The 13423-nt window shown below is 44.1% G+C and overlaps 1 protein-coding gene across 1 annotated transcript in view; it reads left to right on the forward strand.

Moving 5' to 3' along the window:
- The window catches only part of Spon1 (spondin 1), a 294634-nt gene that overhangs the window by 110114 nt on the left and 171097 nt on the right, over nucleotides 1-13423 (forward strand).

Genomic DNA, 13423 nt, shown 5'->3' on the forward strand with positions numbered 1-13423 from the left:
TATCTAGGGTCCTGCTTGGCTTGAACAACATCAGAGAGCCTTCCTCCAGGAACTGGTACAGAGACCCACACCCAAACTTTGGGCAGAGCTTGGGGAGCCCCATGGAAGAGCAGGAGGAATGACTGTAGGAGCCAAAGGGGTTGAGGACACCAGGAGAGCATGGCTCACAGAATCAACTAAGCAAGGTCTGTAGGGCTCACAGAGACTGAGTCGACAATCACAGAGCACACATGGGTCTGTGCTACGTCTTCTGCATACAGTAATGTGGTTGGCTAACTTAGGGATTTTGTGGGACTCCTAACAGTGGGGATGGGGGGCATATCTGACTCTTTTTGCCTATTTGTGGGACCCTTTTCCCCCTCGTGTGTTTTCTTGTGTATGATGGTTTGTGCCTAGTCTTATTGAATCTTGTTGTGCCGTATTCAGTAGCTGTACCTGGAAGGCCTACTCTTTTCTGAAGGGAAACAAAGAAGCAGTGGGTCAAGGAGAGAGGGGAGATGGGGGGCAGTACTGGGAGGAGTGGAGGGAGGGAAACTGGTCAAGATGTATAAAAGAAGAATAAGTAAAAAGAAAAAAGAAAAAAAAAAAGCTAACGCCTAGTGATGTGTGTAAGACAGTGTCTCTACTACCCCATGGTCCAGAATTAAACACATAACTCTTCGCAAAGCTAAGAAGCACTGTGGTTAATTTTAGCCACAAAGAAGAAACAAGTAAGGGTGAAATGATATTTAAAAATATGATATTTTGGTCAGGACAGCTCTTGAAAATGAGACATGGTCCCAGAATCTCCTAGTTGCTCATTATTATGGTATGGGTGGGACTTTACCTAAAATCTGCTCATCCATGTTCTTTAGGGGTCTTTCTAGCAGCTGGTAGATAGGGCCTGACCCTATAGAACTTAATTCACATACACAAAAGAACTGTTGGGTGGGGGAGGGATTACCACACTTGAATCTTCCCTTCATTCTTGTACCTGGGCCCCTCTTTCTGGGCACATCTCACTTTGGCCTGAATTGTATACTTAAAAGCCAGCAGCCCCAGCAAAAGATGGCGGGGGACTCCCCATTTGGTCCTAGAATCCAAGGCCTTCTTCTAGGTCATATCCCAAGCAGTCCTTTCTGATTGAAGGACCCGTGAAGGCTCATCTTCACAACCATCCTGACTTTGTTTAGAATCCCCAGGAGACACAGCTCTGGGTGTGTCTATGAGGCTGTGACTTTGTTTAGAATCCCCTAAGAGACACAGCTCTGGGTGTGTCTATGAGGCTATGACTTTGTTTAGAATCCCCTAAGAGACACAGCTCTGGGTGTGTCTATGAGGCTATGACTTTGTTTAGAATCCCCAGGAGATACACCTCTGGGTATGTCTATGAGGCTGTCTCCGGAGAGGCTTACTGAGGAGGGAAGCACGGTGTCACCACCTTTTAGGATGGGGACCCAGCTGAACAAAGCGAGGCAAGGAAGAAAACCAGCTGAACACCAGCATTCATCTCTCTCTCTGCTTCTTGATTTACCCACATGTGCAGTTAGATCCACACTCCCACTGCCATGCGTTTCCCATCATGGTGGATGGTCTCATCGCAGACTGTAAGCCCAAATCAACCCCTTGGTTGCTTTCTGCCAGATTGTCTCATCATGGCAATGAGATGGGCAATCAATACAGAATTTCTGTCAATGCTCCTCTGTGGGGCTAGTCACCCACAGCTGATGTTCTGCGTGGTACCTCCCAGATGCTCCTACATTTTTGAATCGTCACCTTCTGTACCTTCCTATCACTTTACCATAGTCCTTTCTATCAGTTAAAAATGCTTTTAAGATCGAAGTGCGCTAGAATTTTTAACTAATGGTGATATCAACAATTTGAGTTTATTGTTTTCACTTAATGGGAAAGCCAAAGAGTATGAATGAACACTGGTACTTTTAAGAAGCTACATGGTTACGGGAAGCCCACCAGTGATGACCACTCAGATACAATATATAGTCAAGTGAAAGTCTTTATTCCAGCCAGTTGGGACCTCAACCACTTGCTCAGGGACCTAGGTGTGGTCCTGAGTATCCGAAATATGGAGTTTTAAGGGCAGGGACCTCATCCTCAACAAGTGAAGTGGGTTGCAGAGTGGGCAGTTTGAAGCAAGCTATTTTAAGAGAAGCTAAGGTAAGCAGTTAACCAGTCAGAGAGGGGGGTTTCACACGGACAGGCAGCTAAGAACAAGACTTAGCCAGAAGAGGCTCTGCACAAACCATTTTAACAAAGGCCAAGATGGCTAAGACGTCCTGACCTTTGGTTCCTAGAATAGAGCTGGGTAATTTTCCATGGGGTTCTCCATCAAGGAGATTGGATTCTAGTTAAACCTGGTAATGGCCTCATCAAGAATCCAAGACCGAGGAGCCTCTGCACAGCTATGCCCTGTCACGACATGATGTCAAGACTAGAGTCTGTGTGATTTCTCTTCACCTTTCCTTCATGGTGTCAAAATGGTTATCTCACTTGATTGGTTTGCTTGGAATCAAGGCCAGACAAAGAGAGGGACAGATTAAGTTGGTCATAAATTTCTCCTAACCGGAAAACAAACCCTGCTGGAGAAGTCTCCCCTCCATGCTAGAACAACCTTGTATTTCAATGAAGCCAAGGTCACAAGTCCCTGTCCTCCATCTGCAGAGAGGACTGGGAGAGCCAGACCTGGCTATTATGATAGATTTGCCTGGTTCCAGCCCAAGCTAAGTGACAGTTCTCTGATCATGGGTGATAGGAAGAAGAGATATTCATAGTCTGGTATTTGCTGTGTACTGTTAAATCTTCAGATTTTGTTTACAAGCCCCTCTCCAGGCTAGCTCTCACTCTCTATCTCTCTGCCTCTATCTGTCTGTCTGTCTCTGTCTCTGTCTCTGTCTCTGTCTCTCTCTCTCTCTCTCTCACACACACACACACACACACACACACACACACACAGACACACACGATCATATTAGTCATTGTGCCTCCAAGTCTCAACACATCCTCCAACCTTATTAAACACATTCATGAATAATGAAAGTCTGGTTTAAATGCCTCTCACATCTAGATGAGTTCTTTTAAGAGGCAATCTAGTTTTCTTCTTTTCCTTTTATACCTCTCTTAAGATCTAACAATCGATTCTTCATTAGTTTTCTGATGGATGGGTGGGGGCACTCAGCAGCAGCTGTCATCAGGTCAGCCCTGGTGAATGGAGGAGCATATTGTCAAGATCATACATAACCTCCACCTCTACCACCTTGACTGCTTTGTTCATAGGCCCACTGTGTAAAGACAGGGTGGCTGAGGAAAGAGGTTGGCTGTCCACACAATGGGTCACCCTCTCTACCTGATTATTGAACACCTCCTCAGCGAAAGTCTCCTTTTGATGAGCATTTACATGAGACTCAAGTATCTTCTCCATTCTTTGCCCATATGGAGAGATTTAGCCATATACTTCTTCCCCAGATGCCCTTCTCAGCCATGTTCCATTCATGCTCCTGACTGTCCAGCTAATCCACCGGTGACAGCCTATGAATCTGTGAACAATTACATATCTGGTCATTTCTCCTTTCAAACAAAGTGTATGACCATGGGTACTGTCCAAAGTGCTGCCCACTGTGAAGATTTCCCTTCCTTAGTTGTCCCACGGTGAGGCTGTAATGCTGCAGATGTCCTGGGTGGTGCCTGCACAATGTACAGAACCATCAGTAAACAAGGCCCTAGTCTTCTCTTCCTCAGTCAACCAGTCATAAGGCACATCTCATGGAGCTGTATGTGTGTGCTTGGCAGCAGCCTTTTTCTTGTTCTCATTCTGGTTTTAGATTTTGTTTTTTTGAGACAGATATTCTCTGCCCTGGCTGCTCTAGAACTCACAGAGATCTGCCTGTCTCTGCCTCTGAAGTGCTGGGATTAAAGATGTGTGCCACCATAGTATGGTACCAGATGGCATTATTAACAGGAGTAGAAACCATAGGCATCTGAGCAACTTCTTTGGATCTGCTTGAACCCAATCTCACATATACCACTTCCATTTGATGATGGGTTGCTGCTATGCATGTCTTACTTTATGACTTTGTGGGTCAGATAATATTTAGCTCATAATAGGCAACTCAGGCCGCATGGTATTTGGTGGCCCGTTATCAAATGTTGTTTCCACAAAGGCCCAATTGCAGACCAAGAGCTGTCTCTAAAAGGGAGAATAGTCATCTGCAGATGATGGTAGAGCCTTACTCTAAAATCTCAAAGGTCTCGTCTGTGATTCACCTACAGCGGTCTGCCAAAGGCTCCAAATAGCACCTCTATCTGCCAGTGACACCTCAGTACCATTGGGTCTTCTGCATCATACAGTCCAAGTGTAGAGCAGCCTAGACAGCAGCCTGATCCTATAGAAGAGTCTTATGTTCCAGGCCCCACACAAAGCTATAAGCATTCAGAGTCACTTAGTGTACAGGCCAGAGTAACACACCTAAGTGAGGAATGTGCTGTCTACAGAATCCAAATAGGCCCACTAAATATTTTGCTGCTTTTCTGTGGTGGGAGAGGACAGGTGCAATAACTTATCCTTCACCTTAGAAGAACTATCTCTGTATATCTCACATCACTGGACTTGTAAGAATTTCATTGAGGTAGAAGGCTCTTGAATTTTGGTTGAATTTATTTCCCATCCTCTGATGAACATATATGTTACCAATAAGTCCAAAGTGGTTGCTACCTCCTGCTCACCTGGTTCAATCAGCATAATGTCATCAATGTAGTGCACCAGTGTAATATTTTGTGGAAACGATGGACAATCTAGATCTCTTCTAAGTTATGACACAGGACCAGAGAGTTAATATATCCTCAAGGTAAAACTGTAAAGGTATATACTGACCTCACCAACTGAAAGCAAGTTGCTTCTGGTGGTCCTTATGGACAAGTATTGAGAAAAAAGGCATTTGCTAGGTCAATAGCTATATACCAGGTACCAGGAGATTCTGCTCAAGTTAAGGACACCATATTTGGTACAGTAACTGCAGTTGGGTCACCACTTGATTGAGTTGTTAGTAATAAACTGTCATTGTCCACAATTCACCTGTCTTCTGCACTGGCCGGATAGAAGAGTTCAAGTCCTTAATGGCGGTGCTAATCTCTGCAGTTCCTCCAGGGCTGTGATATTATTTTTACTTCACTATTTTCCCATGTAGAGGCAATTCTAAAGACTTCCGTTTAGCCCTTCCAACCAAAATAGCCCTTACTTTACAGAGCATGGAACCAATGTGAGAATTCTGCCACCTTGTACATGTATATCTATCTCAATTATATATTCTGGGAAAGAAATAGCCACAGAGTGAGTTCTGGGAACCACTGGACTTACTGTGAGTTGGACTTCAGCCAAAACTCCATTAATCACCTGGCCTCTAGAAGCCCCTACTGTTGCTGGCGAGCCACAATGTCTCTTGGGAGTCTTATGGAATCAGTATCAATTCAGAACCAGTATCCAGTAGATTGCGGAAAGTCTGATTGTTTCCTTCACTTTATTGTAGTTATCCTTGTAAAAGGTCATAGGTTTCTCTGAGGAAGGACTGGGAACGGCTAACAGAAAAACTCTTAAATATTTTATCAAGGGCCTTCCTTGGGGCATCCTGGCTGTGCCTTCATTCAAGGGGTTCTGGGTCTGCAAACTGGCTCCAGTCTGGAATTGGTTCAAGGCTGATACTCCCCTTTTGCAACTATCCAGTGTAGCCTTTCTTTCATTTCCTTGGGAATTTTTCTGTTACACAGATCCAACAAAAATGCCGTAGGTTTCTTATCTATTTCATCTCTGGAAATTCCGTGACTGATTAGCCAGTAGCAAAGGTCCATATGAGTCATGCCACCATGAAAACCTCATTGCCTCTGCTGCCCATTATAGCTTAGACCATTATGGGAATTGCTTTGTCTGTACTGCCAATTATGATAACTACAATCACCTTTGGCAATTCAGTGCTGCCACCTGGCCCCTGCTACTTTGGGGTCCAATTAAACCCACTGCATTTAATTCATCCAACTGAGCATCAGTGTCTCCAATCCCAAGATCTGGCACAAGGAAAGGGGTGACAACCAAACCCTTCCAATGTGTTCACGCCCCTCGCACCATATTGCATCTAATAGGATTAGTGAAGGGTATGTCTTCTGGTTCTTTCCACTGTGGAGGTTTTATGCAGAGTATCTGGTCTAGAATTGCAGTTTAAATGAGCTTTAAAAATCCTTCATCAACACAGAGCTAAGGGGTATCGGGCATCTTCAACTCCTTTTCAGTTTGCCGGCCATCTTTTGACAAATCCTTCAGCCAACCATTTAAACTTTTGACAGTCCCCCACCCCCATTTTAGCTACCTAAGCTTCTAAAATAAGCCTAGAAGCTCTACTCAGAGGACCCATATCAATAAACCCACCCTGATCCTATTTCATGTTCCTTTCATCATCTCACGCTCTTAAAATCCATTCCAATATATATTCCCCAGATTTCTGCTTGAATAAATTAGCAAACTCAGCCAGCTCTTTAGTGTGTAATGGGTCCACCTCCTCATAGACTGCACTTTGTTCATCCCCTCTCGGAACCTGCTTAGCTTTGTCTGGTTACAGGTCCAGAGCTGACTATTGGTGGGCCCTGAAGGACATCAGTATTGTCTTATCTGTCATTTCCTTCAGGGAAGATCACTGCTGGTTTAGCAGGTAATGAAGAATTAATTTCCTCAGTCAAAGATGGGAAAGGCAGTATTTCAGGGAGTGGGGTGTGAGTGCATCTTCTGCTAAGGGTAGAAACACTACTTCCTCAGGTGAGATAAGCCCCCGATAATTTGTGGGTTCAAAGTTCTCAGCTTCAATAGGGCCCTCCCACACCTCTCCATCTGAAGTTACAGGATCCTATTCTTTACCGATTAATGTCCTTCAACCACTGACGCCCTTCAAGGCAGAGCCTTGAATTTTCACTGTAATTCAGCCAACCTTATAATGAGAGCTTGAGTTGGTTTTCCTCAGCTTGAGCTCCTGGAGCTACTGGAGAGAAGAGTCTCCTCCAGGACACACTGAGAAACCTTTAGGCTGTTTATGCACGTCTGGAGCCAGGCAGTTTTCCCATTTGAGTTCACTGTTGTCCTTCACTGCATCTGAGATGCTGGAATTTGGTTAATTTTTGTCATGGAGCCCATTCTTTTCTTTGCCAGTTTATCCAGAGATGCTAGGAGCAACCAACCAGCATCAACCGGTTTCCTTATTTTTCCACAAATTGTCAAAAAAAATTTATCTACACTCACCAAATTCCTTGCACCTTACAGTTGGTGAGTCAGAATAACAAGATGCATTTGTCTCCCTAGGTTTGTAAAACAATTTACACCATGAACTTTCAGTACTCTCCAAGCTTCTAAGAGAGGCTTCAGTAACTGTAGGTGTTGGCAAATTGGAAAGCCTATTCCAGATACTTTTGGAATTTATCTTTATACTTCTAACCACTTAGTCAGGGTTCTTCAGAGGAACATAACTGAAAGAATATCTATCTACCTATTACTCTCTCTCTCTCTCATATATATATATATATATAGATATATATATATATATGAATGAATGAGAGAGGGAGACATTTATTAGAATGGCTTACAGGCTTTTGTCCAGCTAGTCCAATAGCTGTCTACCAAAACAAGAACCAAGAATCAATCTACCCTCTCCCAGTAGATGTTTTATAAATGAACGATAGCTAATCTGTAGTCATTCCATAGTAGTCATCATAAACACTCAGAACCTCCTAGATGCTTAGTCCCCAGCAGTGGACCTGTTCTGGAGTGTGGTAGAACCTTTATATGGTGGAGCCTTGCTGGAAAAAGTGAATCCCCAGAGACCCTTAAATTTTGATAGCTGGCCCTACACTATTTATTCTTGGATTTCTGTCTATGACACAACACGACCGGCCAACACATGCATGCTCCTGCTACTGTGTCTTCCCCATTATGATAGGACACAGTCTTTAAACCCTTATTCCCTATTCTGGTTTGCTCTTCTATTGCTGTGACAAAACACCATGACTAAGGGCATCTTGGAAGGAAAGAGTTAAATTCATCTTATGCTTCCAGGTCACAGTTCACCCTGACAAGGAGAGAAACTGGAGAAGGAACCCAGAGGAATGCTGCTTACTGGCTTGCTCCCTCTGTTTTGCTCAATTAGATCTCTTATAAAAACCCAAGGCCACCTGACAGGGTTGACTCCACCCACAACGTGTTGGGCCTTTTCTTATTAACCATTAATCAAGAAAATGGCCCTGCTACCACCCCACTTGCCTACAAGTCAATCTGATTGAGGCCTTCCCCCCACCCCCATTGCAGTTCTGTTTCCCTGAGTGACAGTAGTTTATGTCAAGTCAACAAAAAAGAAATCTGCATGCTATGCTAGTCTCCGAACCTTTGTGACCCCGCAAGCAGAGATTGTGACCTAACCATTTGACAGTCATGTTATTCTTGTCTTCTACTAGATAGGGCCTTGGAACTATGTTTTCACTTTTCTTCTCCCCTAAATACATTGTCATGGGCTACCAGAATATATATTAACTCCAGGTTGTTCTGAAGTGAAAGAAAAGGCTGGTAAGAGTCTACACAGAGGCATGAGCCCAGACCCTGGAAGGTGAGGCCACACTCAAGTTAACACTGGTCATCTTTGTGAAGTAAGATAAAGCAGTAGCCTCGATATGGATCACGCTACCCTACCTCCACAGTGGCTCCATACTTATTCCTTGGTCTTTCCACAGTTGCTCCTTTACTGGTAAAATGGAATAAATTTTGCTGAGTCTACACTGGACCACCTCCATGGAAAACAGTCCCAAGATCACAGAGAAATTTTATGAAGTATTCCAAGAAAAGTCCAGTAAAAGAAAATTTACTGGAATTGGGGAGAAGGTTGGCAAACGCCATCTGGAGAGAAAAAAAAAAAAACGCCCAAGTTTCATTTGGCCACCTGTTATCTCTCTGAAGCAGTTCAATGAGGGAGCTCCCTCAGGGACCCTTCCTCCATAACAGACCCACACCCGATATCAAGCAGGATTTCTTAGTAAGCATGGGCCAGGGATTTTGTCAAGGGCTGGCTATTTAAAAACCATAGTAACAATGGCTACCACTACTGACTAGTTACCGAATGCAGCACACTGCGGTAGGACCTTCCAGAACTTGTCTGTACATGGCAATGAACAAGCCACAGAGGGACCAGGTCTATTTTAAAGTCATTTCAATAATCTGTTATCTCCCAAGTCCATCTGTTTCTGAGATCTTTCTCTGTCAGTTCTTTTCAACACCGGACAGCAAACCTACATCATAGCAAATTCTAACCTCACCCCAGTAGGCAGATACCCCAAGGAAAAGGAATATCAGATGAATAAACCCTTTAGACAGATGATGATCAAACACTTAGGGGATTGGCAATGATGTTCCTGGAAATGTTCACTACAGTTTTAAAAGAAAAGTTTGGAGATGATCGGTGAATTACTTAGGACTTCGATACCCAAAAGTCTGAAATGCTAGCACACCAAGAAATTTAATTTAGATTTCTTTAACATGCTCTCTCCTGATAAGCAAGCATTCAGTATATAAATGGGATGCAACTTGACTGCCAAATTGCAGCACTGAATGGAGAAAATTTGTCATTTTGAAATGCTAAGGGAGTTCTTACTAACAGCTTTCTCATCTTGTAAAACTATTATTTTTCTGAACCATAATATGATTTATAAGCCTCAGCTGAATTTTATACTTTTGATGGGAATTGTCTCAAAGTAAAAAATGCATTTTCTCAGAATATAGAATTCTCTTAGGGACTGACCAAATGAGGGATAGAGTGAAGCAATTTCTACAAGTAAGAGGATCAAGGGCTTGGTCCCTGCAAACACCCTGCAAGTGGGAATGTTTGTCTTCCTCAGTGATCCTGACTCATCTGGACTCCCCAGGCTGACACCAACCACCGAAATGCCACAGCGCTGTTCTAGGTCCAATGCCCTCCATGTTCCCTCAGATCCCCATAGACCTCTGCCAAGTTAGAGATCCCTATATCCAACACTCACTAGACTAGATCGCCCTCCCACCCTACAGCCCATTAGTCTCAAACGCTCATCTTCTCCACAAACTGTTTCTTTTCGCTGACTCCTAATACTGAAACAATGGCAAAATCCATAGAGATATTTAGTCCCAGCTCTCAAGAAGTTTGTGATACAGCACAGGAATCAGGAAAAGAACAAGCAGTCATTCTGTGGGTTAGTAAGTGCTGTGCTTGGAGTATCCCAAGATCTCTGGCTCTCCTAGGAAAGGTGCTCAGTCAGGGAATCAACCTGAAAGAAGAAACATCCTGGTTGGGTATGAACTGAGTAACTAAAATGTGTGTGTGTGTGTGTGTGTGTGTGTGTGTGTGTGCGCGCGCGCCTGTCCCTGTATTGCCATGAAAATACCAGGAGGCTAGCAGATAGAGCCTGTGAGTATGGAATTAAGAAGAGGCTTGGAGTGAGGATACTGGAAAGAGGTGAAGTGAGAGATGCATCTGTGCACTAGATGGGAAACAAAACATGGGTCCCCACTTGATTGCCACTGGGTTTGAAACCCAAAGGACATAATGCAGAGGCCTAGCCATGTCTAGCCCTTGTATGGTCCTCTTCAGGCAATCATGACTTAGTTCTGAAGAACCATTGAAATCTCAGCTCTCCACAGGGTACACTGTAGATGCTGAAATGAATTCAAGGAAAATCAATTAGTGGATAACATTTTTTATGTGTGTGTGTGTGAGAGTGCGTGCGCACGCGCGCGTGTGCATGTGTGTGCACACGCATATGTGGAGGCTGGATAAGTGTACCAAGTTCCCTGGAACAGGAACTACAGGTAGTTGTGACCTGCCTGACATAGGTCTGAGGTCTGATCTTGGGTTCTCTGAGAGTGCAACAAGGGCTCTTAGCTGCTGAGCCTACTCTTAATTCCTGTGCTTTGTTTTGTTTTGTTTTGTTTTGTTTTGTTTTGTTTTGTTTTGTTTTAAGATAAAGATTGCTTTTTTAAAAGGGAGTAAGAGAGCTTACATTTTATATAGTCTCAGGAGTGACAAACCTGGAGAGTTATAGGAAATATATAGCTTCCACTTGTGGTCTCTAAATTTTCACAGTCATATTTTTCTATAGTTAGGGGTAAGTTCTGTTTATGCCCATGCTTTGAAATAACAGATTTTACATTGTCTTCTTCACAGGAAGTCGAACAGCATTCAGGGCATTCCTTGCAGGTGCTTGCGAAGGTTGACTGTGTGTATTTAGCTAAGACGGATTAGCATCAGAATTCAAGCCCATAGAGCTTGACATGCAGTGGTGACGGACAAGCCTGTGGGTGTTTCCGGGCAGCCGTAAACAGCTTTCCACACCATGTTAGTATATCATCCTGCTATAGTTTGGTCATAAAACATCCCCTTCGCACTCTCTGTTTGAACCTTCAGCGAGGGTGCTGCTGTCCTGGGAGGTCATGGAAGATCTTGGAGGTGGGAACTTATTCCACCATGTGGGTCTTTGGAGGGCAGTCTCGAGGTTCACAGCACTGCCTTGCTTCCTGACCCACTGAGAAGTAAGCATGTGGCTGCTGTGCTCCGGCCTGGATAGAGCCCTGCATCTCCATCCCTACCTGCCATTATGAACTGTGTTCCCTCCAACTGTGAGCCGCACAGACCAGTCTTCCCTTAAGCTGTTCTTTGTCAGGTATTTTGCCTAAGCAATGAGAGAAGAATCTGGCTCAGGTATGTTTTCTATGGCCATGATAAAACACCATGACCAAAAGCAACTTGGTGAGGAAAGGACTTATATTTGTCTTGTAGCTCAGTTTATCATGAAAGGGAGTCAGAGCAGGAACTTGAAGGTGGGAATGCTGCAGAGGTATGAAGAAGTACTACTTACTGGCTTGCTCCTCATGGCTTGCTCGCCTGCCTATTCTTATGGCCTATAAGTCGATCAGCCCTTGGTTGAGTTGACCCATTCATCAATCAGGAAAATGCCCTGTGAAGCCTGTCCTATAGGCCAGTCTGTCGGAGGCACTTTCTCAGTTGAGGTTCCCTCTTCCAAAATGACTCGACTTGTGTCAAGTTGACATAAAATTAGCCAGCAGGAAAACTAATATCCCTGTAGTGCAGTCATTCTCAAATGTTTATTGGGAGAGAACGTTATTGAAATAAAGCTCATTTTGCATGGGGCCTCTATACCACAGGACTCACAACAACCTATTGTCATGTATTGGCCCAAGTGTTCTTTTGAAAGAGCAGCACTGGTTATGTCAGCACTGCCCCTCAAAGACATCTATCAAAGTTTGAGTGAAAGGCCATTTCCCAGCAGGCCCTGGGTCATGTGGTAATGGGCTCACTTACCTCCCCTGTCCCTTCACATCATCTCCTCAACTCTCCACTCATGAGTCCTCCACCAAGCCCATGTGGCCCCTGCCTCAAGGATTTTATAGACAACGCCCTCTCCTTTTCTTCTCCCTCATAATTGCCTGGTTAGTGCCTATTCTTCCAATCTCTGCTGAGCTATTATTTCTCAGGGAAGCATTTCCCAGCTTGGTCAGGTTTCCTTTCTGCACTCTGTAGATGTTTCCATGGTAGCACTCAATCACTGTTAGCTGCGGGTTGGATTATTTTATGCTTCCCCCTCCTGTGATATGAACTTTGAGAATGAGCTGAGTGGCCCCATCTCTATTGTTCATAATGGTTCTGGTGCCCTTCTCAGTGCCAGCCACTAAACATGCCCTCTGGCAATCATTTTGTTGAAAATGTGCCCATAAATACTACAAGAAGACAAAAGGAAGGAAGTGTCTGTGGTTGGCATAACGAGGAAGCCTTCCACTGAACCAAAACTGTGTGGACCCTAGGCTCTTCCTAGGAGGTCTATGCTCCTGCAAGGGTCCCTCAGGCACAGAAGAGAGGCACCCTGACAAGTACTGCTATAGGTGGCAGAGTGCTCTGAAGAACAAGAGGCTTTGCTATTTGGTTTTGAGGTAGAGATGGCTACTCCTCTCTTGACCTCTCTTATTCCCACTTAATGGTCAAGAGAGTAGATAAAATTATCAGAGTTGTTTTGTGTAGACAGGAAGCATATTTCATTTACTGATTTCAACATCTTGTCTCTCTTGGGTGGGGAAAGACTGTAAAAGACATCCATAAAGCTGGTCTGAACTGTATTCTTTTGTGCAAGACTAGATGTAGGATAGACATTTCTTTGGAAAGTCATCTTGGCCTTTGCCCAGACCATTGGGGAAATTGTCTTGACTCAGTACAGATCCCCACAGAGAACGTGGGCCAGTTCCTAGGTCTGGAATTACGGGAGTCAAGCAGTTATTCAGTGTGGTCAGCTGTAATGGGGTCAGGGATGCCTTTATCTGTTAAATAGGGTGAATCGAAGTGAAAATTACCTTTTGATTGAGTAGCATTGCTGA

This window comes from Rattus norvegicus, chromosome 1 (genome assembly GCF_021556685.1).
Source record: "Rattus norvegicus strain SHRSP/BbbUtx chromosome 1, alternate assembly SHRSP_T2T, whole genome shotgun sequence".
NCBI classification, from domain to species: Eukaryota; Metazoa; Chordata; class Mammalia; order Rodentia; family Muridae; genus Rattus; species Rattus norvegicus.